Source organism: Idiotropiscis lumnitzeri, chromosome 21, assembly GCF_059441095.1.
Source record: "Idiotropiscis lumnitzeri isolate Australia: NSW breed Sydney's pygmy pipehorse chromosome 21, RoL_Ilum_1.0, whole genome shotgun sequence".
Taxonomy (NCBI): domain Eukaryota; kingdom Metazoa; phylum Chordata; class Actinopteri; order Syngnathiformes; family Syngnathidae; genus Idiotropiscis; species Idiotropiscis lumnitzeri.
The window spans coordinates 8,343,198-8,369,793 of NC_142411.1; the positions used below are offsets into that span (position 1 = coordinate 8,343,198).

Below are 26,596 nucleotides of genomic sequence, written 5' to 3' on the forward strand. Positions count from 1 at the left end.
TGCGCTAAACGGTGGGTGACTGACCGTAATGGTCCGTCATGATGCACCTCTCCGTATTGCGCTGTGTGAAGCCTGACATCCCCCCCACCCTCACCCCCGAGCTGCTATGACCTGTCTCAGCAGTTATTTTCCATCCGTGATATGGGTAGCTGTGAGTTGTGACTCGGAGGTGATAGGAAATAAGGTCAAGGTAAAAGCATCAGTGGAGGTGTGAACAGTTTAGGGTGAAATAGTCAAAGTTACAAAGATCAGAGGATTTGGCACATTGGCTCTATTTCAGTGGTGTATTTTTATACTTTTAGTATACTAAATGTAATGGACCTCGGAACATATCTCATTAAGTGAAGCCTCTCGGATATATCAAAATAACGGTCAAACCCCAGGCTGAATATTCATATCAAATAGACAATTAGGCTGTCAAATAAAATGGAATAGCAAAGGTGAAGCTTAACTAGTAAATGCTAAATAATTACAATATGGGACAGTAGCTGCCGGCATGTTTTGATGTTTACTCATTTCCTTTAGAAATGGACTGAAAGATTGGGAACGTCATTCTGCTGCATGGAAAACACAATCCGATGTCTTGAATAGCTGATGAAAGTTTTTGCACATGGGGAGGCGGGCGGACCAGGAAAAAAAGAGTGTCACTTTTAAATGAGGGTGGCATGTCGCTTCAAAATCCGGCTTGGCTCCCTCAAATTGGAGTGACTGCCATGTCTCCAAAGGTGGCAGGGCAATGATCTTGGAGAACGAGTCCACCACACCGAGGACTACGGTGTCACCGCGGTAAACCCGGTTATGAAATCCCAGGCCAGACTATCACAACGCAAAATTTTAAACTACTAAAATTTCTCGCATTATTAAGTAGTTTAGAGAAGTAAGAATTAAAAGCTATTCCAAACTAAAATTACCAGAGAGTTAATTCAAGTATGTAATAGAAGTTTATAATGTGTAAATAACACTTCTCATACTAACAAACCTAATTTAAATGCCCAACTTGTGAACTTAGATTGACTACTTTAAACTTATCCAAAATACATTTCTGAAATTCAACACGATTTGATAGAAACCTAGATCAGAATCAGAATTTCCGCGCTACATTTGTCAATAATGTGTTATATGCACTACATTGAGAGCTGCAGAATGGGTAATGTTCCATTATGCTATTAGAGACCTGACAGCTCTCCAAATCATTTATTTCCTTTTTTCACCAAGAGAGGACTTAAAATTCCACTTTTCTGTCCTGACTAAATTATTTTGGCCTCACTGATATAGGAGGTCCTGGCTTCCAAATAAGAATTTTTAAATATACAGTATGCAGTAGGCAACAAGTCCCAGTAGAGCAAGGTAGAAAACAGATTACCATAACTGGTATTAGTATGTTTTGGGAGAATAAAAAGAGTGGGCTACTTTGCTTGTCTTGTCCATGTAATTAGTGTGTGTGTTTTTATAAATAGCTTATTGAAGAACAAAAAAGGGCAAATCAGAGTACATGTAAAGAAAATGCAGTGCAAAAAGTGAAGTATGATAATTAGGACTGGATATCAAAAAGCTACAGGGCACTTTCTCATGGTCCCTAATGAGCTTTGCCGGGTGGTAGATGAAGCGGAGTGATGGCAGCAGGGCAGGATGACTTGTCAAGAGTCACACGGAAAATTGGAAGGACACACTTCAGATATTGCATTCGGCGAGAAGGCATGCAATTTTACTAAGGCATAAGTCTGAAACACTCGTCAACTGTAGAGTACCAAAATCGGATAAAGACGTTTTTCGTCATCAGAGACCATTTTTTTTATTTGACCCCATTTTTTTTACCTAAGTTGGTCATATCAAGTCGCAAGTCAAAACATTAGCGGCTTAAGTCAACTTGAGTCCAAGTCATGTGACTCGAGTGTCCTTACTGATTTAAATATATTTCAGCTAATATTTTCCTGATTAAATTAATGGCATTTTTTTTCCTGATGCTTTTTCCAGATGTTTTTAATTCGATTTTAATAGAAAAAAAATACATTGTAGGTGTCTTGGCCAGGTGTTGCAGTACGTGCAGCAATTCATATAATTACTTTTTACTTCTTCTGTGTTGTTCATGACATTTGCACTATTACAAAAAGTCAGAGGATGCCAGAAATGACACCACCCATCCGTATTTCCTTGAAGCTATTGAATCAGGTTCAACTTTTAATAATTTCCCATGCTGGATGTGGTTCAAACACTCAACATGAGTGCTAAACATGGGCATTTAATCACATCATTAATTGGTACTTTGCCCCCCTGGTGAGGTTAAGCCATTTGGTGTTCGTGAAAAAAAAAAAAACTGTAATAACAATAATTGCAGAAATAGACTTAATTGCCGTGCACGTTGCCTCACGGCACCACTTTTGTTGTTCGGCATGAGTTTACGCAATGAGTCAGCAATGCAAAAGGTGAGCTTCCCTCAGGCACATACTTTGACAGCCTCAACTCTCACTGCTATCAAAATACATCGGCTTTTACAGAATGTGGCCCGACGGCAAAACACAAGGCAAAGTCTCTCAGGCTCCGACATGAAACATTATACAATTGCCAATAAAATTTCAACCTAAGCCTTCGCCTTAAAACCTAAACACATAGACGTAAAATGACCTCACTTGTCAGGAAACACCCTCTTAGCACCGCTGGGATGAAGTGGGTGGGTGGGAATGGTTTGTTGAAGTCTGTCAAATGGCTTTCCAAGGATTAGTCCTGCTCAAGTAGGAAAATAGATCGTCTATTTAGTGTTTATTAAGCAGCATGTGGCCTTATTAGTACCGTGCTTCCATTATAAAATAATTCAAATAAATGTCAATTTCAAAAAAAAAAAGTTAACTTGTATAACCCGACCTTGAATTATTAATCATTTTTATGGGCAATTTTATAGGTCTGTTTTTAACTTTAAATACTCTGTTTATAATTCTTTGAATTACGGAATATTGATTGTTTTTATTTTATTTTATTTATTTATTATATTTATTCACAATAAATATTGTTATATTTTAATTGTATTTATTTAAAGAAATTATCCCAAATCACGATCACTCTTCAATCTTCAACAAATCTTATTTATCTAAATACTTATAGTATATAATATATATATATATATATATATATATATATATATATATATATATATATATATATATAAATAATTTACATAATGGGGCATTTTCAACTCATTAGCTTTGTGAAATTGATTTAAATGCAGTGAAAGGGTTTTGCGCTATTCCCCCCCCTTTTTTAATGATTTAATTGAACACAAACTGATCAATAAATAATATTTTAATGAATGATAAAGGCAATTCACCCTTCAGAATATCTCCAAATGGTTACCGACCTGAAAAGCATTCATGAAATTGACACTCATTGATTCGCTTATTAGACACAGCCATCTTTTTCAAAAATGAACACGGGCGCGTCACAGTGGTACCACGGGGCAGCATTTCACTGTGCCGGAGCTGCAACAGTGAATCAGTTCTCATCTCTGCACTTAACAGGATTGTAAAATCACAAATTATGCGCTGACCACATTCGAAGTTGGCCTAATCCTTTTATAAAGAGTGACAATTACATTAGAGTTAGACAGTGAGTGACATTTATCGAGACACATTTGACGACCCGATGACTGATTGTTGTTTATTGGAAAGCCAATACAAATTATTTCCGTTTAAACAGAAAGATCTGCCAGAATAACCTGAAATATGATGCTTCGATGAAGAAATCCAATCGAGTGCCAACTAATACTCTATGCAGGTAGCACTAAATTTTAGTCAGTCTGACCTTGCTCCGTTTCATGCCAGCAGCTGCTCGGCTTGTCGGGCTTTTCTGTCTGTGCCATGGCGGCAGCTGAGGGTCCATTTTGGCGCCTGATGTATTCAACAGCTGGTGGTGCCAGGCCCGGGGTGGGCGTAGGAGGAGGGGAGAAAATGGGGCGTGAGGTCGTGTGTCGATCGAGGCGTGAAAACAGGGGATGTAGGGTTATGGACGACAAGCGCGTTGCCAAATAGCAAAATGATGTTTGCAAAGAACAAAACAAAACAAACAAAAAAAAACGGCACTTCACGGGATTCTTCTGAGATCTGGATCTGACCTAAAATCACATTTAAACTGCAGCTTAAAGAGCCCCATCTGCATTCAAGCCACTGTGTAATGCAGCCTCTTTTTTTTTCTTCTAAGCCAGAACAGGAAAAAGCTGGCTTTAGTTTATAGAGCAGTTCCCCCTCTGGGCCAGGTATGCATGTGTGAGGTGAGGCAATAAACCACGTGCATTTTTTAGACATGACTTTCTGTTCACTGTGGTGTGGAAAATGAATTTTTGAAAAAGGATGGTACCGATGCACTCCCATTTTGAGTTTACAATACGACTTCAACAACCTGAGTGGGGTTCCTTATTGCAAGGCATGAAACAAAGAGGTTTTCGAGTCACAATTTGTATTTTGCACTCAAACAAACACTATGGAATGCAGAGCTGCAGATGGATGTTTATGTGGTCAAACGCGTGAGCCTGTCTTTAACTCATTCACTACCAGCCGAGTAAAAAAAAAAAAGAAAAAAAAAAAAAAAAATCTTTGACGTCTTTAGCCGTCAATGGCAGTGAATGAGTTAAATGAGATGGTCTTAATATGCCGAACTGAAGCATCTTAGCGTGACGTACATATGAAGCGTCAATATGCAATTTTCATAAGTTCTCATGGCTGGTAGATGCCTTCTTCATTAACGCACGAGCCTCTCATCACACTTTGGGTATGCGAGCCACCTAGCGCAGGGCTGGTTCTAGTCATTTCCGCCTCAAGGTAAATGCAACCAATGCCCCCTTTTTATCAGGGAGTAACAGATAATAGCATCAATAGTAAAGTCTGCTAATAAGTGAATTTAACTAGCAAAAACGTACCACATGAGAGGCTTTTGACTTTTCGCCTTATTAAAGGGGAAGTCAACCCCAAAATTTTTCTTTGCAAGAATATGTTCGATGCATGCCCACGAGTCGAAACAGGGAAGTCTGATTAATATTTCGTTTGTGGAATATGAGTAAAGCAGCAAAATGCAACCGTTTTTAGCCATCTCAGGGGTCGGCCATTTTATCAATTCCACCGACTAAAAATGACATCACAGTTGCTCAGGGCTCAGTAAACGACCAATCATGGCTCAACTTCTGAAAACAGGTGAGGCTTAATTGGTCATTACCTGAGCCAACTGTGACGTAATTTCCAGTCTACAGAAATTACAAAATGGCTGCCCCCAGATGTGGCTAAAAATAGATGGATTTTTCTGCTGAGCTCATAGTCCATAAATGTATTAATCAGAATATAAAATTAAAAATTTAATAAAATATTTTTGGGGGTTGACTTCCCCTTTAAGATTGGAAGAGGATTTGCGAGCCAGATATACGTCCTGGAAATGTACATCTTTATGTACGTACATTTTAATCCTCACAGCAGCTCTTAAAATACCTCGCGCTTGCTTACTTGCATAAATTCAGATGCTTCACATGCACATTGATGAAGTGGGATTTTTCCGTAAAGTTATTTTTCCCGGTGTCAGTCATCCTCCCGCTTGAGAAAGAATGTACTGTATCCCCCCACTCCCTTCATGTTTCGTTCAATCTCCCAACCTGCTGCGTGAGCTATCTGAGGTTACTTTCCGTTCTGACAAATTATGTGCACTTTACACTGCGTGTTGCCTATCGTGTGTGTTTTAAGGCGAGTCTGTAGAAAAGACAAGACAGCTGAATAAATGAAGAAAGAGATAAACATTTGAACGGGACGCACCAGGTGGATGGAAAGCATCCAAGCCATACTGTGATGAATCAGACTGTCAGCTTTTGATACCGTTTTTCCCCCCCATGCATCTCTGTTTAGTTTCATCTCTAACCTCTCGGTAAACCCTTATAATTAAGTGATGTCATTGTAAGCTTCTCAGGAAAGAGATATTGACGAGGCTTTGAGCTGATATCACTTATTATTATTATTTCATTTTTTTTTGTTTGTTTGTTTGGACATCTGATTAAAGCAAGTCCAATATTTCCTCTCCCTGTCATCTCCCGAGGGAAATAAGAGGCTATTTTGAAACTAAATGCTCCACATGTCAAACTTGTGATAGATGACATGAGATTTAAACCAATAAGGCAATGGAGCCGTGGGCGGCAAGACCAAATCTGTGACATGGAACTGATAAAGTCAACCAAACTACAGAGCCGGAAGGCACTTGTTTTTTGTCTTTGATGTGCAAAATTGTCCCGTTTTTTTTCTCCCCCCTTTTCCGTATCCTATTTTCGTTTTCTTGGTTGAAGTAATTGGTTAATGCAAGTAACATGAGCGCAGCAAGCAGCCAAGAGACAACAGCAATCAGACAATCAAGGGAGTTGAGGTCAAGAAAACACTATAATTAGAATCAAACATTACTCCGACACAAGAACGAAAAAGAATATAATTTCCCGAGGACTCGGTATACAATTTCGACATCACATGTTGTTTAAAGCCTGACCGAGAAACGTAATGTAAATGCTATCAGATGAATTCACGTTTGGGGTCTTGTTGTGTGTCGTACACGTTCCCTGTGCCGAATTAAAAATAACGCCGTGTTTTTTAGCGATTAGCCTCAAGATCGACTGTGATGCTTGCGCCGCCGTTTTGTGTCCATGTTTAGAAATTGATACAACACAGCACCGCATTACACCCCCCAAGATTGTCTTGGCTCTCCATAATCATCTTTTTTTAATTCATTTCAATTGCCATATTGTAATCAAGCAAAATAAATACTGTTTACTGTTAGCATAATGGGATATTATAAACATAAAATTTTGCTTGAAGGGTTAGTGTTAAAGTTTGAGTTAATTCCCACCATTCATGTTTATATCCTTCCCATCTCACTCACTACAAACCATAAAAGCTTTGACAAGTATTTTCCTAAAAAGTTGGCATGTGAACCTCAAGAAAGACTATTTTTGCCATGTCCTGGCTATCAAATAGCCACCCTCTGGTGCACTCCAGGTGTCCTAATGAATATTTCAGCAGGTCAAAATGGATATTATTCCCAAGTCATGCATCTTAAGCTGCAGGTCTCAGGGCACAGAGCCCAAGAGCGTGCTGCTTGGTGCACTGTACTTTTTGCACAAGTCTTGGGCCACCGTGACATTTTTTTTCTTTCTCCATAGCAATTTAACATGACAAAATAGTGAACAGAAGGACTTGTCATTGTCCATACTACAAATGTTGCTCAGTATTACTCATTCACTGCCATTGACGGATATAGACGTCAGAAAGTGCATTTATTTTCACTTGTGCTGGTAGTGAATGACTTTAATATGCAGCATCAGTGAGCTTGTATGACTCAGACTTACAAAACATTCAGCCTATAAATTAGGTTATGATTGTTTAATAATTTCATAGTTTATTATCATTTGATCAAATTCACGTGTTTGACTTGATGCAAAATATGTCAGTAAGGCTGACTGATTTTAACGCCTTCTTGTGATTGTAGCTTAGCAAGAATCACATTTTGAGCAGATCACATGCTAACACAATCCCACGTTCAATAGAGACATCACATAGCGTGTCACAAGGTAATCTCTTCATACAATAATGGCAATTTCATTTGAGCCCTCTCTATCCCGCAATTACAAAGCTGAGTGCAAAAAAAGCTGCCTATAACAACTCATCACAGTAAAGTTTTGACATAAATCATACATGAAATAGCTTAATCCCCTTCAGACAAGACAATGTTTTGGATATATGCCGTTTCCAATAGACAACTTGTTAAATGATGTCGCTAATTTTAAAGAATGTACAAATCACACAGTCCAAATTTAGATTTGAGAGGCACCATTATCCTTGGTTCCCTTTTCCAAGCACCACTTTGACTACAACAACAAAGGGTAGCAAGTTTTACTCTTTTCTTTCACTCTCGTTCGTAACAAAACATGTTATCAAGGAGTATGCATCTCGTTTAATCTGCAGCCGCTTTTTGCCAGGCTTTCAACGAGTAGCATAAATGATATTACATGCATCTGTCAGGCTCTGGTGTAATGGGGCTGTCAGTTGCTGGTAAAGACATTTACAAAGTACATTTCGTACGCCACAAATGGGTGCTGCTGCTGCGGTACCGCTTAAAGAATCGTCGCTTTGCTTTGTCATGGTCGTGCGGTTTGAAAATGGAATTGGATGGAAAACCCGGAGCAGGGCTTTGGTAAATTAAGATAACAGCAATAGTGGTCATGACATCATTGGTGAAGTAACTTCTAAACTATAATAGTCAGTTTGAAAATAAATACCAATATTAGTGATTTTTTTTTAGCGTAAGTTATGACAGTGCTCCTCTTGAAATGATCAATAAAATATTTTTAAAAAATGACATCAGGCATATTTTGCTTTCTGAAGAGGTCTGCAAAACAAAATCCTCGCAGAGAAAGTCAGTTTAAAGCTGGTAATTAGGGTGTTATACTGTATAATAGTGGTGTTCAAACGCCGGGTGGCGGCCCTGAAGCGATCCCCGGGCCACTTTGGACCAGGCCGTAAATATGAAAAAATAAATAAATAAATAACTTAAAAAAAGTACTTTTGGTTGATTTATTATTCAAGTCACACGGGACTTCCTCTCTCCCTCTCAGCGCGCTCAGTTCTCTCACTCGCACACATCCTGCGAGTTGCGTGATGCATTCAGGAAACTCAGCAAAACACACCTCTCAGCACACCAACACACATAACCTCATTGGTTACGATATTTTATTTGGAAAATTGACGGTCTAATCTCCATTACATCAGATTCTTGACGCATGTCAATATGCTAATTATCTCTGTCGCATTAAGCTAATATTAAACCCGCAAGCTAGCAAAAAGAAAGAAACGTACAAAGCCCGCTCTGCAAAACATAATTCTTTAAATTAATGACGAGTTATCTGTTTAACAGTCGGTTCACTTTTGCTAGCACCTCAAAATGATTTATGAGCTTCAGAGAGTGACGATTGCAAAGTTTGACAAATCTCCAAACGTTCCTTGACATTGTTTTGCTGTTTAGAGTGAAATCACTCAACAGGCACTAAAGGCAGTGCCACAAACGTGACACGTCTTCATTCCCTCATGCCATGAATGCTACATTTAGCGTGCTATTATCTTGTTCACCATGGCTTGTGCAAAAGAACAACCTTGCTTTTCACATGTGTCTTATTTAGTTGAGCTGAATTCAACCAGTTTGTTTGGGCAGGTGCGAACACTGTGATCACCGACGGGTGCATACCAAAATGAATGGACCGAGACCTTGAGAGGTGGTCTCCGTCTGACAACAAACAAAATGGTCTTCGGGCATAAATGTGATCCCACTCTCATATAAGCACAATATGTAATTAAAAAATATAAAAGGAAGTATTCTTCGGAAAAGTTCTGTCTTTATATTGAGTTTTGCTTTGCCTTTACAGAAACCGACCAAGGTCGTAACACTTATAGCTAGCATTCATCAACGACAACAATATTGCAGGTTTTTACGATAAAGTCATTGAAATACTCATTCAGTCACTGATTCGATAATTTAAAAAAACATATCTTGGGAAAAAGCAGGAATGGACTGGACTGGGTGTGTGTTGATGTTGTTACCTTATATAGTGGAGACATGGCACTGGAGAGCATCACAACTGTTTTTCCTTGGGAGCCGTTTTATGTCATCGCTGTGCCATGTGCGCTAGACAGGAAACGAGCTTTATTAATAAGGTTAAGAGCATGCCGTGCCTTGGTGACTTATGGTCTATGTAAACCAATGTGAAGGTGCATTGTTGACATCCCTTTTTTTTTTTTTTTTTTTTTGCAAATAAAGTCCGGGTAGGAAAGATGGAAAGAAAAACAATCTCAAGGGGCCTCTCAGGAGCCGGGGACCAAGTGGTTTTCTGGCCCGGCCGCTGGGGAGGGCTGTATTAAGCAAGCCTGTGCATTCCAGGTGTTGTCTTTAATTGGCAATTCCGCGTGCAATAAAGCATTTCACGTCCTTTCCCTTGTAAAGTGCTTTCATTCCAGCTCCAAATGATGTAATTACCCTGCTGTCCCTGGCGAGAGAGTACAGACGTTTGCTCTCAGGAAGAAGTCGGGTGAAGGTTTTTGCTGAAATGTGTTTTCACTTAACAATGAAAACACTGGAAAAGCGACATGTTCACTCACCCAATAAAGGTGCACTTTAATTTTATTTTTGCGCCTCCACGGCTTTAGCGGTGACAAGAAAACATCTAAATAAAAATGTTGATTTTGGTTATGACTGCTTTAGCAGTTTTGCTGAACTGATTTTTGTTTTCGTCATCCTTTGAGGTTTGGCTTTTAAACACTTTGAAGATAAATGAAGGTCAATGCGTCTCATTCGGCACCGCCTTTGCACTCGGCGCTAATGCGTTCACAATGGCACCTTCACAAGTGATTTACCGTATTTTCAGACTGGATCCGATTACAAATATGGAAATGATGTTAACAACCCCGCAGAAAGATCTTATCATTCAGTATTTTGTGCAAAATATCCTCAGTTTCACTTCCCAATGAGACCCCAAAGGTCAAAACCAATGCCAAGTGTTAGTCGGCCAAGCGTGTGGAGACGTGTAACTGTAACCTGCGGTCGCTCGACCGAAGCGGATCTCATGATCCACCTGAGAGTTTTTGAAACCTCAAGAACAAGTTCAGCCTGTCAGTTCACGGTACCTAGCGAGGACTCTATCTGAAGAGAAATTCCACAGCAGTTGTATGAACAAATAACTAGAGGAAGAAAGGGACTTCTTCCTGAGGACTAACTGGCTCGGATTTTTGCATATCAGACCAGCCCAAAGCCTGTCATGGTTCCAGCACCGGCAACATTGCCAACACCGAAAACAAAAAAAAAACAACAAAAAAAAAACAAGCTGTGCGTTATTGCCGCTGTTCCCATGGGAACAAACCTGCAGAGAGTTTGTTAACACACTCGCCTGTACTCATCGCACAAACACAACACAACCTGCTTTTTTTTTTTTTTCTTTGGGAACCAAGGCCTCATACGGAATCCTGTTATCAGTGCGAGCGATTAGTTGGCACCAATTGTGAAAAGTGCCACAAGGGGGGGTAAAGACTCGGGATTCCTGAGATTTGGCTTTCAAGGCTCATTCGCACGCTTCCTGTCCTAATAAAGACCACACACATGCCCGGCGGCATGAGCACCGCTGTGCAAGCAGAGGTGTAGTTTTAAAAAAAAAAAAGGGGGGGGCGGGGTTGGCTGGAGAGTAAAAAATAGACCAGCGTAAAAGTAAGCACATTTGAGTCGTATTTAATAAGACCCTCTTTGTTGTTTTTATTGCAGTGCGCAAGAGGGATTGTCAGTTTAACAACGGCAATCACTCCTTACTTTTCCTTGCCAGGTTGTTTTTAAGAGTTTGTATGCTTACATGCATGTAAGCAAGAAATAAATCCATTATTCTTTCACTGCCAGTCCAGATAAAATGAATGGACTTTTTGGCTTCTATACTCGTCAATGGCAGTGAATGTGTTAATTAAAATGCTTTGATATAAATAGTGCCGATTCACAGCAAGGGAAGGGATAGTAACAAAATGTGTAGGTGAGTATAAAGATGTGCAATTTGATTCAAGCGACTGAATGTGTCGGACTCACTCACATTGGCCATCAGTGCGAATCAATACCCTTCACGTTGTGTCCTCTGCATTGCCACAGGTGCCACATTCCCCATATAATTTAAGTGTTAATTTAAGATTTTAATGGGAGTGGATGCGGGTAAACCATTAAATTCGAGGTCAGCAATATTCAAGGTTTTTTGCATTCTACTGTACAAAACTCTTAATGGAACAAAGTGACCTACACGACACCAAAAATAATTAAAGGAAAAAAATACAATTAATCGCCATATCGCCAAATTTTGATTTGCCTTTTTTTTTTTTTTTCCGTGGCCACCAATGTCTGAATCCACTTTGATATTTTTCCCACTTTTGATAAATTTCACATTAGGTGCGATTGACGTGGCTTGTCTTACTTGTCTATAACATTTCCTAAATGATTGTGCATCCATTTAGACTTAGAGACTGCCAGTTGGATGTTCTTGCACTAAAAAACAAACAGTTGCAGTTTGTTTAGGTTTACTTTAATTAAGGTAATGAAAGGCGCAGTTGAAAGAAATTCTTTCAAGGCATGATTGTGGAGATGTCATAAAATCTATTGCCATTCAAATTTGAACTCTGAAATGTGATCATTTTCCTTTGGCATTGTCTAACCCAGGTGCGGGCAAACTACGGCCCGGGGGCCACATGCGGCCCGTTAAACGTTTTAATCCGGTCCGCAAAACTTGAAAAAAAAAATTAAATGAATAAACCAAGTTAATGTTTTATTTTCTAAATATTTCATTGTAATGCTTTTGTTCAATTTTATTTAGAATTAAATGTTTGGGTTTTTTTCTCTGATGAGGTGAGGTTACCAAAACACTCCATCCATGTGCTCCTGGTCCGGCCCCTCTGTCAAATTTTAGAACCCATTGTGGCCCGCCAATCAAAGAGTTTGCCCACCCCTGGGTTAAACAGTTTGATTGAGCGCCTGCTCACCTACATTTAATAGATTCACAAAAGCTGTCAAATTATTGCTCTACAAATGCTAATTTTAATGTTGTGGAAGGTGACATACTCACATTTTTTATTTATTGTCAAGGGTAATGTTGTAAGATGAGTTTGAAGCGATATTAAAGTGCATAACCATATCGTTGTGGTTTAAACTTTTGATATTGGCAAAATATTTGGGGGTTGGGTGTCAATTACTTGAAGTTTAATCGTAGTATTTGCAGCAGGACGTAATGGTCCCAATCTGCCATGACTAGCTGGGGCTTTATCCATCCCTTCTCATGTTCTTCTCATAACATCACTTGTTGACACTGGACCTTCTTTAGGAATAACTGTAGCAAAAAAAATAAATAAAAAAAAAAAATTGAAAGAAAAGGCAAAACAGACGGTCAGAGTTAATCCTTAAATGCTCACTGATTTGAGGTATGCTGAGGTCTCATATAATATACGGCAACAACTTGTGTAGCGTCATGCATGGCGGCGGCTAATCTTTTGTTGCAAAAACAGTCAAACCAAAAAGAAAAATGAATGTCGGTATGCTGGTATCTTATTTGATGACTCATGGGTGTTGCTCAACTTTCTCGCCAAACATTTTTTCTGATTTTTTTTTTTTTTTTGGATGAATTCAATATGACATTCACCTTAAGAGGTTCAATGGCACACGTCTTGTTTGTGTATACAGACTAAAGTAAGTTAAATGACTAGTGCTCACGCAAAGACCCGAAACGCTGAGTGAGCAATAAATCTGGCACTTAGGGGAATTCTAAGTGTCTATAACGGTTCCTCAAGTCCACAGCCCCAAGTGCTGTCAAATATTCTTTGGCCCCACGACATCCGCTGTCTGTGACCCCCTTTAACTCCTGTTTTTTTTCTCAGCACTGCAGGCCCCTCAGACTCCCCCCCCCCCACCTCGAAGACACATAGACACAAAACCACCTTACAAGGCTGACACCCCATGAGACAGACCCACTCTTGACTGTGTTCCTCCGCACTCGCCCGGTAGCCTTTGACCTCGGCAGCACCTCTGCCTCTCTGTGTGGCTGCCCTTGCATTCCAGTGCAGCTCTGAAACCTGAGCCCGCGGTGAGCTCATCACTGGCTCGCACTTTTTCAGGAGTTAAATGATACCAACAAAAAAAAAAATGTAGAGGGAAGAGAAAACTGAGAGAGGGGGGAGAAAAAAAGGGGAGAGGCATGTCCTGGTGTCGGACAGGTCTGGAACTGGTTCTGTTTGTGTCTACTGGCACCTCAGTGGTTAAGTTACATGAGAGACAGCAAGGAGGAAGGAGAAGAAGCCGTCTTTGCTTGTTGTCTGTCTCCTTTTCCTTCCTATGGCTTGCCCGACCGCTACCTTCATTTTCGTCCCGACACGCGCAAGCAAGCCCGCCGCCCTCCCATCTGTGCTTAAAATTTAACGACCTCATATGTGGGAGCAGTCCCGGGATGCGAGGGTGACCTGGTGATTGCCACTCTTCTTATCGGCTATGACCACAAGTTGTCCAAAGACGGTAAGTGTCACTCTTTGAATTGCTTTGCAATGTGTATTTAAAAAAAAAATAAATAATAAATCCACAATCTATATGAGATGAAACACAATGGCATCAAAATTACATTTTGATTGACGGTGTGAACATCTGGTTAGCTACAGAAACAGCATTGCGTAATTTTGACACATTTGACAAATATTTCGACTCTCAAGTTGCAGGACCTGATAGCGAATCTTTCAAATCCTCATTGCGTTCCATCTCAGGATCTATATTGATGAGTGCTCCCGCTTAATCACAGCACACATAATTAAACCAATCAGTCTTTCTCTCCTGCTGAGTTTGGAGGATGGCTGAAGGAAGTGTGAGAGAAAGTTGAGAGAGAGAGAGAGGAAAAAAAGAGCGAGCAAGCTCCAACTGAATGCTTCAAAGTCGGCCCTTTTTTTATTTCATGCATTATTCATCATCGCCTTGTTTCTTTCCTGCTCCCTGCTTGTTGTTTAGTGACCCGCCGCACTTGTCTTGTCAACCTTTTCGTTGACGTCTCTCTGAAGCTGGCTTTAAAACACTAACTGATGATTTTAATAAGTGGCCTAAAATATAAAAGGTTGCGCGCACACACTTTTTACAAGACGTAAGAGAATAGTCGCATCCTTTCATGATGTTTATAACCCCCCCCCCCCAAAAATAAACAACAATCTGAAGGGATTTCAAATTTAGATTCATAAATCTGTCAATGTTTCGTCTCAACGTGAAAAACAATTTCAAGTAATTGCGAGCATTTTCACGCTATAACTTTAAAATGTCCGAGGTGAAACGGCAGCAATTACCTCGCAATGGTCTCATTATTTAAATGGGTGTGAAGTGCTCCACTGCTCTTGCAGGTAAACACACAATTCTTCTTGGGAAGTAACGGCGCCAGTGATCAAAAGCTTTTCCTTTTTTTTTTTTTTTCTTTGCCAGGGAGAGATGCCCCAATAACCTCCATTTACAAAGCCTATTCACGGTATTTACTTAACAGCAAGCCACGGCTGCCCATGCACATGATTAATGAGTAAACATTACAGTGCACAGGGAATAGCAACACATAACGTTGTCATCATCACGGCATAACCCCGACACCTTAATGAATGCAGTGCGGTCACTCGGGGGGGTTTATGGGGCATGCGTTTGGCTTTTGTATGGTTAATACATACCGGCGCTTCTCATAAAAACACAATGAAAAATAATTGGAAAATGATTATTATAAAATATAACATCAGCAAAAAAAAAAAAAAAGCTAGCTGCGATTATTCCCTTTTTTCTCTGTGTTATTCTGCTGAAATGAGATCAAGAATCTTTTTTATTGGACCAACCAATGTTTTTTTTTTGACAATGTGACTGGATTGTGTAATTAATCAACATTTGCTTTATTAAAATGTATATACTGGAGTGCAACCAGTTGTGGTGATAGCCTAACCTCTAATTTATGAAGTCATTATTTTTATCACTAATTAGCCAATTAATTGAAATTGCTGATCTAATTTTAATGACCCGCTCCATTGAGAATCTTTGATGCATTGGGACAATGTTTATCTTTAAGTAGAGGCAATTTGTTCCAAGCGGGCATGTTTTGAACTCCGCGGTTATTCGGAATCTAAAATTACCTGACGAGGGTGAGTTTTGCGCAAATTGTGTCTTATTGAGCTAATTCATTTTTTTTTTTTCAGAAATTGGAATTCCTAAAAGATTTTTAGGATTTACTATGGGGAGGCTCATCGCATCAAATTATGTTTACAAAGAAATATGTAGGGAACTCAAAAATATGGAAATATAAAATTCCCCCATCATTTTGGTATTCCATAATCATTATTAGTCGTAGCGGCTCCAGTGATGTAGTCTGATGATCCATTTGGAGCTTCAACTTAAGTATAAAAGTTTTTGGTTTGGTTTGTACTGTGTATAATTAGAATTTGTCACATTATCATATCTTTAAATCCAATTTTCAAGTTTTTTTTTTTTTTTTTTAAATCACAGAATATGTTTTGTGTGACAAGTGAAATGGAACTTCTGAAGTCAATTACAGCATCAAACTCAACATTTTGGAACTTTATTGTAAATACGCGAAAAAGTTGACATGAAGATGAATAATTTGAGAAAAAAAAAATTAATTGCATTTTCCACCTTCATTTTTTTTTAGCAGTGGGATAATCTCAACAACAAAATTATCAACCATTAAAAATTATTCGGCAATTCAATCAATTTTTTGACCCTCTTACAATATAGACTGGAATTGATCCGCCTCTTTGCACGAGCCGAAATTAACCAAAACTGAAGTAGTTTGGACTCAAGCTGAGGTCTGAATGCATGAATCAGACATTGTCTGGCGCTGGACATGACCCGAAGACTGAGCTCAGATATGTAGTGAGGGAACAGGAGAGCGGTGAACAAGCAGAGGAGTATTGCAAGGGTGAGGAGGGGGGGGGGTGACTTGGGTAGCATAGAGACTGGTCCCAGGCCAACTGGGGGGGATCCAGCACAAGGAGAAGCTTGTTCTCTTTTTTTTTCTCTACCACAAGGACCTCGAAAAAATATATAATTTTGAAATACCAGCAATAATGTAATTATAGGCAAATAGAAGAATGAGGGTTAATTGGAGTTAAGTGTCTGCAAGAAAAAAAAAAAAAAGTTAATATTTTATGTGCATATATAAATATATATGGGGCAAAGCTCCATTCTGCCAGCGGTGCAGAAGCAGCAGAATTCCTACCGCTGCTTTTAAAACAAACACAATTCCGAAAGAATGCTTTCGGTGTATATTTTTCAGAAGACTACCTCGCTCTTTGATTTCCAATCATTAGATTATACTCACCTGGAGAATGAAATGAGAATAACATGTAGAAGACATGAAGCTGTCTTCGAGGACTGAAATCCAGCACCACCCCGTTCCATGATGAATTCTACCGCCTGCTGTTTTCATCCAAAAATCATAATCCCCCACTCGTGACCGTCCATGCCCTGGTTGTGTGTGTGTGTGAGTGTTTGTTTTCATGCATTGCAGGGACATTTGACCTGAAAACACACAACACCGCAAGGACAATTTGAATTACGAGGACACAGCCCATGTCCTCATAATTCGGACTGAAATCCAGCACCACCCCGTTCCATGATGAATTCTACCGCCTGCTGTTTTCATCCAAAAATCATAATCCCCCACTCGTGACCGTCCATGCCCTGGTTGTGTGTGTGTGTGTGAGTGTGTGTGTTCATGTACGTGTGTTTCATGGCTGTCTTACCTCCAAAATAATTAGATGGTTGGTCATTTATCAGATTCTCTGATTCACATCTCTAACAACGGTTTACTGGAAATCATGCGCACATTAGTAATGAAAGTACATTGACACAAGCTCATCACTGAAGTCTTGAAAGACTAATCAATGACTCAAATATGCCACTCCAGGGTGATCATTCCTGACTGGAATTAACTCTGGGCTCCGAACTTTATTTTTATTTATTTATTTCTTTTTCTGGGAAAAACAAGCAGGCTAATTTCCTTGCAGACTCAAAATTTCCTATAAATACAAATGTGTGTGAATTTCTTGCGATTGGCTGGTAAACAAGCCCTGACATACCTGCCCTTATGCGTTTCGCTTTCATTCTCTCGGCAGGTAATCAAACACCGGGTGGTCAAAAAGAGGAGATTACTCGTGCATATTTCCGGTCGAATCAAACTTCAACAAACATTTGCAAATGACTTCCTGGGCTGTTCATGACTTAACTGAGAATAAACCTTGAAATAAAGCGACAAGGAGAGTTGGAAGCGGTTGATTGATGAGGAGGCGGAACCATGCTCAGCTTGACGACGAGCGTCAATACCTCGTAATGAAACAATCTTGTGATTTTGATTGCTGCTGATTGTTGCTCTGTTCTATTGAAACAGGCCCTTAAATTGAAAACACGAACACCTGATGTGGCGAGATTGGGATCTGCGTATAAAACAAATGATTCCTGGTAAAGAACAGTTCAAGATAATTATTTGTGTTCGTTGCTTTGGTAAAAAGTCTGGCGAGTGAGCTGCATTAATTCAAGAGTGGGAACAAAAATCGACTATTTTTATGCATATCAAAAATACATCGATTTTTCAATTGACTTTTGAACTGAAGATTTCGTGAAAGTCAAAAAGTGTGTAAAAGAGCTACTGACGCTGTCAAGAATGTAACCCCGTAAGTCGCAATCCCTTCAGGTGGATTCAAATGTTTCGGTTGAACTGCTGCAATTAGATTGAAGCTAAACCTAAATTGCATGGCTTGAGGGTCGTTTTAGTCTCAGTGCAAGGGACTTCACTGACATGATTAACCCATAGGTGAGCACTCCGTCAGTTAGTCCTCATGTCTCCGTGTCTGTGAGGCCCGACAGTCGAGTGGAAATTATGGGGTATTGTATGAACGGCAAGGACGAGCGGTCGGCTCCGAGTTTGAACAATCTGGTCATTTGCCATCACATCTGGACTATGAAAGAAGTCTTATTATGGATCCCACTGCTATTCTTGGCAAGCCACACCCTGCATACCGTGCAAGTTCTAAGACTGGTCGGAGACAGCTGACTCGAGCAAGCTTATCTTCAACACCGCCGGCAGATAAGTTATGTATCAGACAGCTCGCTTATAGTTTAGAATGATTTGAAAGGCGTGGTCTTTTAAAATATCTTTCGAGGGGTTTTCATATGGGAGTACATCACAATAAACCAGATTGTTACCGTTCACGCGAGACAACCTTGAATCGAGGCCGATGCTGTAAGTTGTAATATCACAAATTGCAAAAAATGATTACGTTTTTAGAGACGAGAAAATTCAGAACCTTTCTGTGAGGTACTGTGCTCTGTCTGACCACGTAGGTTTGACATGCAAGTTTTATTGGCTGTGAGCGAGGCCATTCGTGTTTGCTTTGGAGCCTTCTGAAAGAGGCCCCCGAAAGCCCTCGTGAACTCTATCCAGACCAGCTGCCAGCAGGAGTACAGCACACTACTTGGGAGCCTCACTCCTTGATTTTTCTGCTCCAACCACACTGAACTTTTAGCCCACTCCACGATGCCGACACATTTTCGATTCCACACAAGCCTCCGTCCTCATCTTCCCCCGTCTCCTTCACACCTCATAAAAACACAATTTGTCTCTCGAATCTAATCTTTTGCAGCAAGTCCTTTTTTTTCCAAATTGTCATTTACAAGCAAAGTTCGAAGCCTATCAGCATTACTGCTGCGGTACTAATGCATTCCGTGACTCATGTTACATGTTTCCAGAACAGAACTAACGTAGAAAAACATTGATTGGATTAGAAGAAGATTGACGATGCATCCTCTCGCACACAAACATCAAAGGAAAAGAGGATTAATATGTACAGACGTGTTTCAGTGGCAGCGGCGGCGCAAACTGTTGATGTTAAGTTTTTACTTGAGTTTTCACAATTTTATTTGACATGAATTTGCTGGCATGTCTACAGTTATCCGAGAGATAAATCACGCTAAGCAGTCGCATTTTATTTGCGAGATTCCAAATGCGCTAGTTTATTTGTCTTTCCTTCGACTATAATCCTGTCACATACTCGACTAAAGTGGAAGCTCAGACCTACGCCAAGGCCTGGCGATTAGTGATGTGTCGTTCCCCAAAACGAATATTTTCAGCCAACGTGAGGGAGGGTATTACTTCCTAAAGTGAGTCGTTCTTTTCTCAGTTCATTTGAGGTCAGCCAAGTGCATGTCATCAGTTTTAGCGAACGGCCAATCAGCAGAAAGCATCGGGGTACAAATGACCTGGGTTCCAGCTTCGAGTCCTCGGGCAAGTCTAGTGAACCGTGTTTGGAAATTGAGCAACTTGAGCAACCACCCGCTTGGACATTCAGTTTTCTTCACCAGAAATTTGGTGACAGAAGATAAATTAGACCTTAAATCAGGCAAAATCTGGTCTAAATTGTGGCGCAGGTGGTGTAAAGTGATTTTGGTGGATTTGATTTAAGCGCAGGCATCGGGCAGATTCTGCAATTTGCCGCTGTGTGGTGGATATCATTGTATTCCATTCTTAAATATGAAATCGGCGTGAATCGAATTCTGTGAGTCACTCCCAGTGACGAGCAAGGTCGCAGCGGTAAATAACACAAAAAATGTCCTAACTGAAATTGGGGCGCAAAAAAAGTATTTTCTGGAAAACCTCGCCATTTTTTCAAACTTTTCGGAAACATTTGGGTAACATTATCGCACATCCCAGAGTGGCTGTTATTCCTTTTGGTGAGCTCACGTGAGATTTGGAGGAACCAAATTAAGATTCTGTATGATGTATGTGGTGCTCCGTGTTTCGATTATCGGTGCACACTACCCACAGTATGAGCAAGATTTTTTTTTTTTTTTTTTTCGTAAAATCATAAATGCTACTAGTCAAAACATTTATTTGATGACGGTGCTATATGAAAGCATTTTGATTGCGATGAATGTCGTGCAGCAGTTAGCTATGATTTCACTGTCATGTGTTCCCTCTTATATCCTGTGAGTGACGTAAAGGGATAGTTAGAAATCAGATTTAGATATGAAAGCTAACTCGGAAATTTGATTTGAATCAGATTTCACCACCCCCAAAAGCATAACTCGCAGTTATTTCTTGCCATCGTACTTGATTAAGAAGGGTCTGATTCCAATCGTGATCAGCCCAAAATCCATTTTGTCAGTGTAAACATTAGAAATATTCGTCATTTTTTCGTCCCTTCCTCATGTTAATCCTCTCCGTCTGGCTGTATTTAGCCTTTGTTTGACACTCTTTCACTCAGCAGACAGAATGACATCATCTTTTTAGTTATTGTTGCGATATCCAAACAAAACTTCACTTCTAAACTAAACACCACAAAAGGCATTATGCAACTCCCCGGACTTCCTGTTTTTTGCTTAAGCTTCATCTTCAGGATGACATTAAAAAAAATGAAATAGTCTTCATATGGGGGTAAAATATAATTTGATTTATTATGTAACGCTTTAGTACAAAGTGGTACTTTATTTATATCTGGTAAAACTGTCAGTCAAACTGTCACTTTTATTTTATTTTTTTTACTCTTCGTGTGTGTGGCTGTTTCCATTTGTTGTGCATCAGGACTTTGGCACGCTACACCCTTATTTTATTACATGTCACTCGCTTATTTGCTTGCTATCAGGTGCACGCTGAATGATGCATTCCTTCTGTCTCTAAAGATTCACGGTAATTATACAGTAATTGCTTGTCCAGCCTCTCCGCCCACCCACTCGCTTTGTACCTACTGAACTTGGCCGAAACAATACAAGTTCAAATAAAAAAAATATCCTGCCCAGTGGCAAGACATTGACACATGTTTCAAGACCAAATTATTCAAAAATAATCACCACTTTATTTATGCAGAAAGGAATAATCCCTCCCAGGTGGTATACAGTTTTCTCTTTGTTTTAGGAAAAATAAGCTTTCTTGACTGAACATAGCCGCAGGCAAGTATCCAGCTGAACCACATTCCACTTTCACATGACCTTCGAGCAGACCTGGCCTGGAGCGAGAGCCGCATCGGTTCATTTTTGGCCACACCCACTTCCCCATTTGACTGGCTTAGATAATTTAAGACCAATTGTTTTCTTCTTCAGCCTCTTCACCTTTTACAAGCTCGACTCTATTCCACCGGGAAAACTATCGGCTTGTCAGTTTCACTCGTGCGCATTTGCGGGTGTATTTACAAGGACAGAATCTTCCCCCTCGTCAGTGTGGGCCTTTGAAATTCATCATAGAGTCAGGCAATGTGCTTTCGCTCCTAAGATGAATATGGCTTGTGCATGAGCATGTCCTGTGTTTGGTCAGGGTTAATGACAGAAATTAATCAGGTCGTGCCCAAACTCTGGCAAATACAAATTAATCACATAAAGCTGCACTAATACGTGCACATTTATTATGTTTGTATTTATTATATTAGCACTAAGTAATAATTATATTCTTGTTGCAACACTTAGAAATGGAATATGTTATGAGAAAAGTTTCCTGTATATTGTTGACAGGGGCGCAGTAAAACGTGACCGTGCACAGTGCACATGCGCGTATGTCAATTAAATTCCAATTAGTAAAAAAATGCCAAAAAAATGAGACACACTGTCAAAATTGGTGTTATGCTTCAAATTAATCATTGGTGTCTACGAGAGTTTTTCGCTTTAGTCCAGTTCAATTAATTGCCAAAGTCTGCTTTTTTTTTTTCTTTTTTAGACAACCGTATATAATCCTTTAATTTTCTCATAATTATTACAATCAGGTGTGCCTTATGTATGGATGTGAAAATTTGACTTATTTACTGTACTGGTTTGTTTCACTTAAAGTGCAGGGATGCACCTTATACCCGGTGTGCCTTATAAACCCGTACGCTCTATATGTGGAAATTTCCCAAAAATGAACCTGTTCATTGACACTCAGCCTTATAACACGGTGTGACGTATAGTTCGGAAAATACAGTTACACGTTCCTGATATGCATTTTATTCTGTTGGTCTGTGCTGCCAATGAGACAAACCTGCAAATTCCTCCACTGGCTTCCGTCAGCAATTGTTTCCCTTATTTGGTAAAATTATAAAATAAAAAGAATGGCACGGTTTTAACTGTATAAACCCGCCTTTTGCCAATCAATCACAAATATAAACACTGACCGACAAGTTGACAATCTATATGCTATAATATTGCATGTTTGAGGAGAAAACAGACCCAATCTGTGGAAAACGGCAAATTCGACAAGTTGAGCCAAGGTTTAAACGTGCTTCTTTTTTGACTGGAGGCAGAAATGCTCGCCACGTGTTTTACCGTGATGCGCGAGTTTCCACATCAGAGGCATAATTTATCTTGACTTTTTTTAAGTTGAGGGCGGTCGTTTCTTAGACGTTTTCACTGCATAGTCGGTGAGATGTTTAATCCTATCGAGGAAGCAAAATTCGACAAAATATTTTAATTGCCGTGTTTTTGCTGGGTAGTTGATGAAGAGTCAATGAAAAATTCGTTAAACAATTTACTCTAAAAGATTGTTAACGCTTAAATCAGACACCTGGAAGGGGAAATATACAAGTTGGTATTTGTTTGTGTTGAGACATCAGGCAGAGAAATTGAATATCCCCCAACAACAACGGAAAGACAGGGGCATCTGTTTGAAAACGCCACATCAGACGAACCGACGTGTCAGCCGAGGTTTATGCATATATGTCCCCCTTGCACTTCGCATCCCGCAGAAAATGCCGGGCGCACGTAGAGCGCTGATGAGCTGTAGGGATTTTTGATCAAAGCTGCATGTGGAAAGAAAAGATGGCAAATACAACAAAACTTATACACAACTCCGAAATCAATTATCTTATCATGGGGCTTGGTGTTCTTTTGTTCCGTGGAGGTGCAGGCAGGGATGTTTTTATTTCCTGCGAGGGCATCTGGAGCGCATTAAAGGAAGACCTGACACTGCTTGGTGAAACATGACTCAGGGATGGATGGAGGCTTTTAGACCAACTGTCTGCCTTCCCACACATTACGCTGTTATTCTTTATTTGTCCGTCACCCAATAAAACTTGCACACGGTTACGTGATAGCCCAAAAATCCGCAAGAAAACAAAATCTTTCTCATCTACTTTGTCTTTTTTTATTTGTTTTTCCTTCCTTACAAGGCTAGGGTGTCTTGTAACAAAACCGGGGTATTAAATAGTTTAAATTAGCTGTCTGTACAGACTATACAACTTATAGTGAGAGAATGTAATTTTTAAATGTCTGTTTTCTTCTTGTAAAGCAATGAACCATTGCAGGATTAGGAACGTGAAGGAATGTAACGTAATAACAATTTAGGCCCAGAACAGACCAAATAACCTGCAAAAGTGATCATATGCTGAGGCCTCATTTTGTTACAGTCAACATTACTGTGGGTAGGAGTCTTATTAGCTCCTGCGCGTGTTTCCACTTGTGCCACAGCCCCCCCCCCCAAGGCAGCCTTTATCCAGTTATGTCTGGATGCAGTGCTCACATTTGCTCTTCTGTTGCGGCGCCGAGGGAAACCAATGTCCCTGATGCCACCTGCGGTGTGTGCAAACAAGGCTTGTCACAACGCAGTTGGGTACTAAATGTAACAAAGATTGACTAAAAGAAATCTGGATGACTACATAAGGTGATTGATCACTTGTTTTAAATATCTGCAGTGAAATATTTGCGGTAAAACGCCACCCTGCTGTCATGATTTTAAGCCGTACCAGTCATCTCTATATTAACCGTGCTGCCGTCATTGCAAAATTACAGTGTGGCACCGCTATTTTGTGAATGTCATTTAAAAAAAAAAATATTATAATTGTTTTTAGTGGCATCAGAACATACTACTTTTTATGTCACACGTATGTTGTTGACATGAGCATATACACATTTTATTTATATTTATATATATATATATTTATATTTATATATATATATATTTATATTTATATATATATATATTTATATTTATATATATATATATATATATATATATATATTTATATTTATATATATATATATATATGTTGTCCACATTAGCTTAGAAATTACACTAGCTGAAGGGAGCAGTATGGACCGTTGATTCCGGTCAGAGAATCAGGACAGTGCAATATCTTGAATGCTTTAATGCCAACAAGGGGAGTCACATATAATTGGAAGTGTATGGATACGTGTATGAATGTGTGAGTGCATGTACGCGTGTATGAAAGTGTGAGTGCATGTACGCGTGTATGAATGTGGGTGCGCATATGTGCGTATACGTGCGTCGGGGTGTGCGTGTGTGTGTGTGTGCGCGTGTGTATGTGTGTGGTTTGAAAAATAATATGTCCGAATTAATATGAATATAGACAAAAAGTGATCATAAATCCACATTCACATTACAATGATGTAACAAGGGCTACAATAGCGCTACGATGACGAGTACAACACGGCAATAATAGCGCCCGCCGGGTGCTGTAACGGCACTGTTCTATTTTTGGCACTGACTAATTCCCGGAGCTCATCGCCACCCGCGGCGACGCAAACGAGGCAATACTCGCGGCAAAAGTTGCCGAAACGAGAAACAATTAACACATATTTGGAACACATATGTTAACAATACGTAACACGACCGGAATACTTACTTTTAATCAGTTAACGCACAGCAACGGGTACCACAAGTGGAGCGGAAGTGTTACTTTATTATGAGACCTGTCCTAATACTGCGACGATGCGGAACAAAATTTTGGTTCCCCCCAAGTCTCTCTGACTATATATATATATATATATATATACATTTCAACTTTCAAAAGAGGCAAAGTGAATATTGTCATGCAGGCGTCTAATGAATTTCTGAATCAAGCTTAGTTTAGGGAATTTTCATTTTACATTTTGATTTTCATGTTGCTCCTTAGAAGAACGACCAAAAGCAAAACACTCAGTTAATCCTTTGATGCTTGCCGAGTGAGATATGCTGAGGTGTTGTGTGGTATGCTAATGTCTCGGGTAACATCGTCCGGAATGTATTTCTAGCCTTTGGAGTTGTTGTAAAAGCGGCGCAAAGGATGAAGAAAACCTCCTGAACTTTGACTGCATGTATGACTACATGATTTTGCTTCACCCTAGGACACATATTTTGCCTATTAAATGTTTCCTTTTGATTTACGCTGTGTAAATCAGACATGGCAAGGACTCCACTCAGACTTCCATATCTGCATGTGTACAGGATGTTGACACTTGTTTTTGTTTTTTTTTATATTTTACTAACCGTGAGAAAATATGCACGATGAGAAAGCAACTTGACACACTGAAGTAGAGCCATATCTGGTTGTGCGTGCTCAGCCTGACAAGTACTCACTGTGGCCCTGAGGACGTGTGAGAGGGAGAGATACAGAAATAAAATATTGTTTCCATTGCTTTACCTAATCAAATGCACGGCTACACAATGTCTCTCTTTGAGTGTGTGCCACTATTCCGGCACCGGATTCCATTTCAACCCTCTGGGCACATCAGCGACGCATTTGCTTCCGACTGCCATTTGTTACTAGCCAATTGGAAGATTCCAACGTGTTGCTCATTTTGCCCTGGATCAGTGGGAAGGTCTGTTGTGGGTCTCTTTACACAGGCCTGTGTGCTGGCTTGAAAATATTTGTATTTGGCCTCTTTCCCAATTAAAAAAAAAAAAAAAAGAGGATTGCGATTGTCGTATTGCGCAACCCCCGTCCAACATGTTCTTTCACTCATTTACTACCAGCCGAGTAAAAAAATGGATCTTTAACATCTTTAGCCGTCAATGGTAGTCAATGAGTTTAAAATATAACGACGAAAGCACCCATAAGGTCAATGCAGTGACATCGTGCTTCACTCTCCTTGCTGTATATTCTTCCTATCGCTTATGTCAAGCAGCTACAACATTGCGCAAGATGATGTTGTTCAAGACCCCGGTAACATTGTTCAGTTTGGATTGACACTGGCAGAGATTTATCAATGCACTGTATTTTCCGGACTATAAGCCGCTACTTTTTTTCTAGATGTTGAACAATGCGGCTAATACAACAGTGCGGCT

General features: G+C 39.8%; 1 long non-coding RNA gene across 2 annotated transcripts in view; it reads right to left on the minus strand.

The window, feature by feature from the left end:
- LOC148316839 (uncharacterized) overlaps positions 1-25,249 on the minus strand; it is a 109,097-nt gene extending 83,848 nt beyond the window's left edge. The window contains exons 1-2 of one of the 2 annotated variants that reach the window (XR_015840227.1): positions 25,176-25,249; positions 9,597-9,681 (exon numbers count right to left, since the gene is read on the minus strand). This is a non-coding gene — a long non-coding RNA (uncharacterized LOC148316839). The remainder of the gene's footprint in view (positions 1-9,596; positions 9,682-25,175) is intronic. The other variant, XR_015840228.1, reaches the window with a different exon arrangement.
- Positions 25,250-26,596: the final 1,347 nt, after the last annotated feature.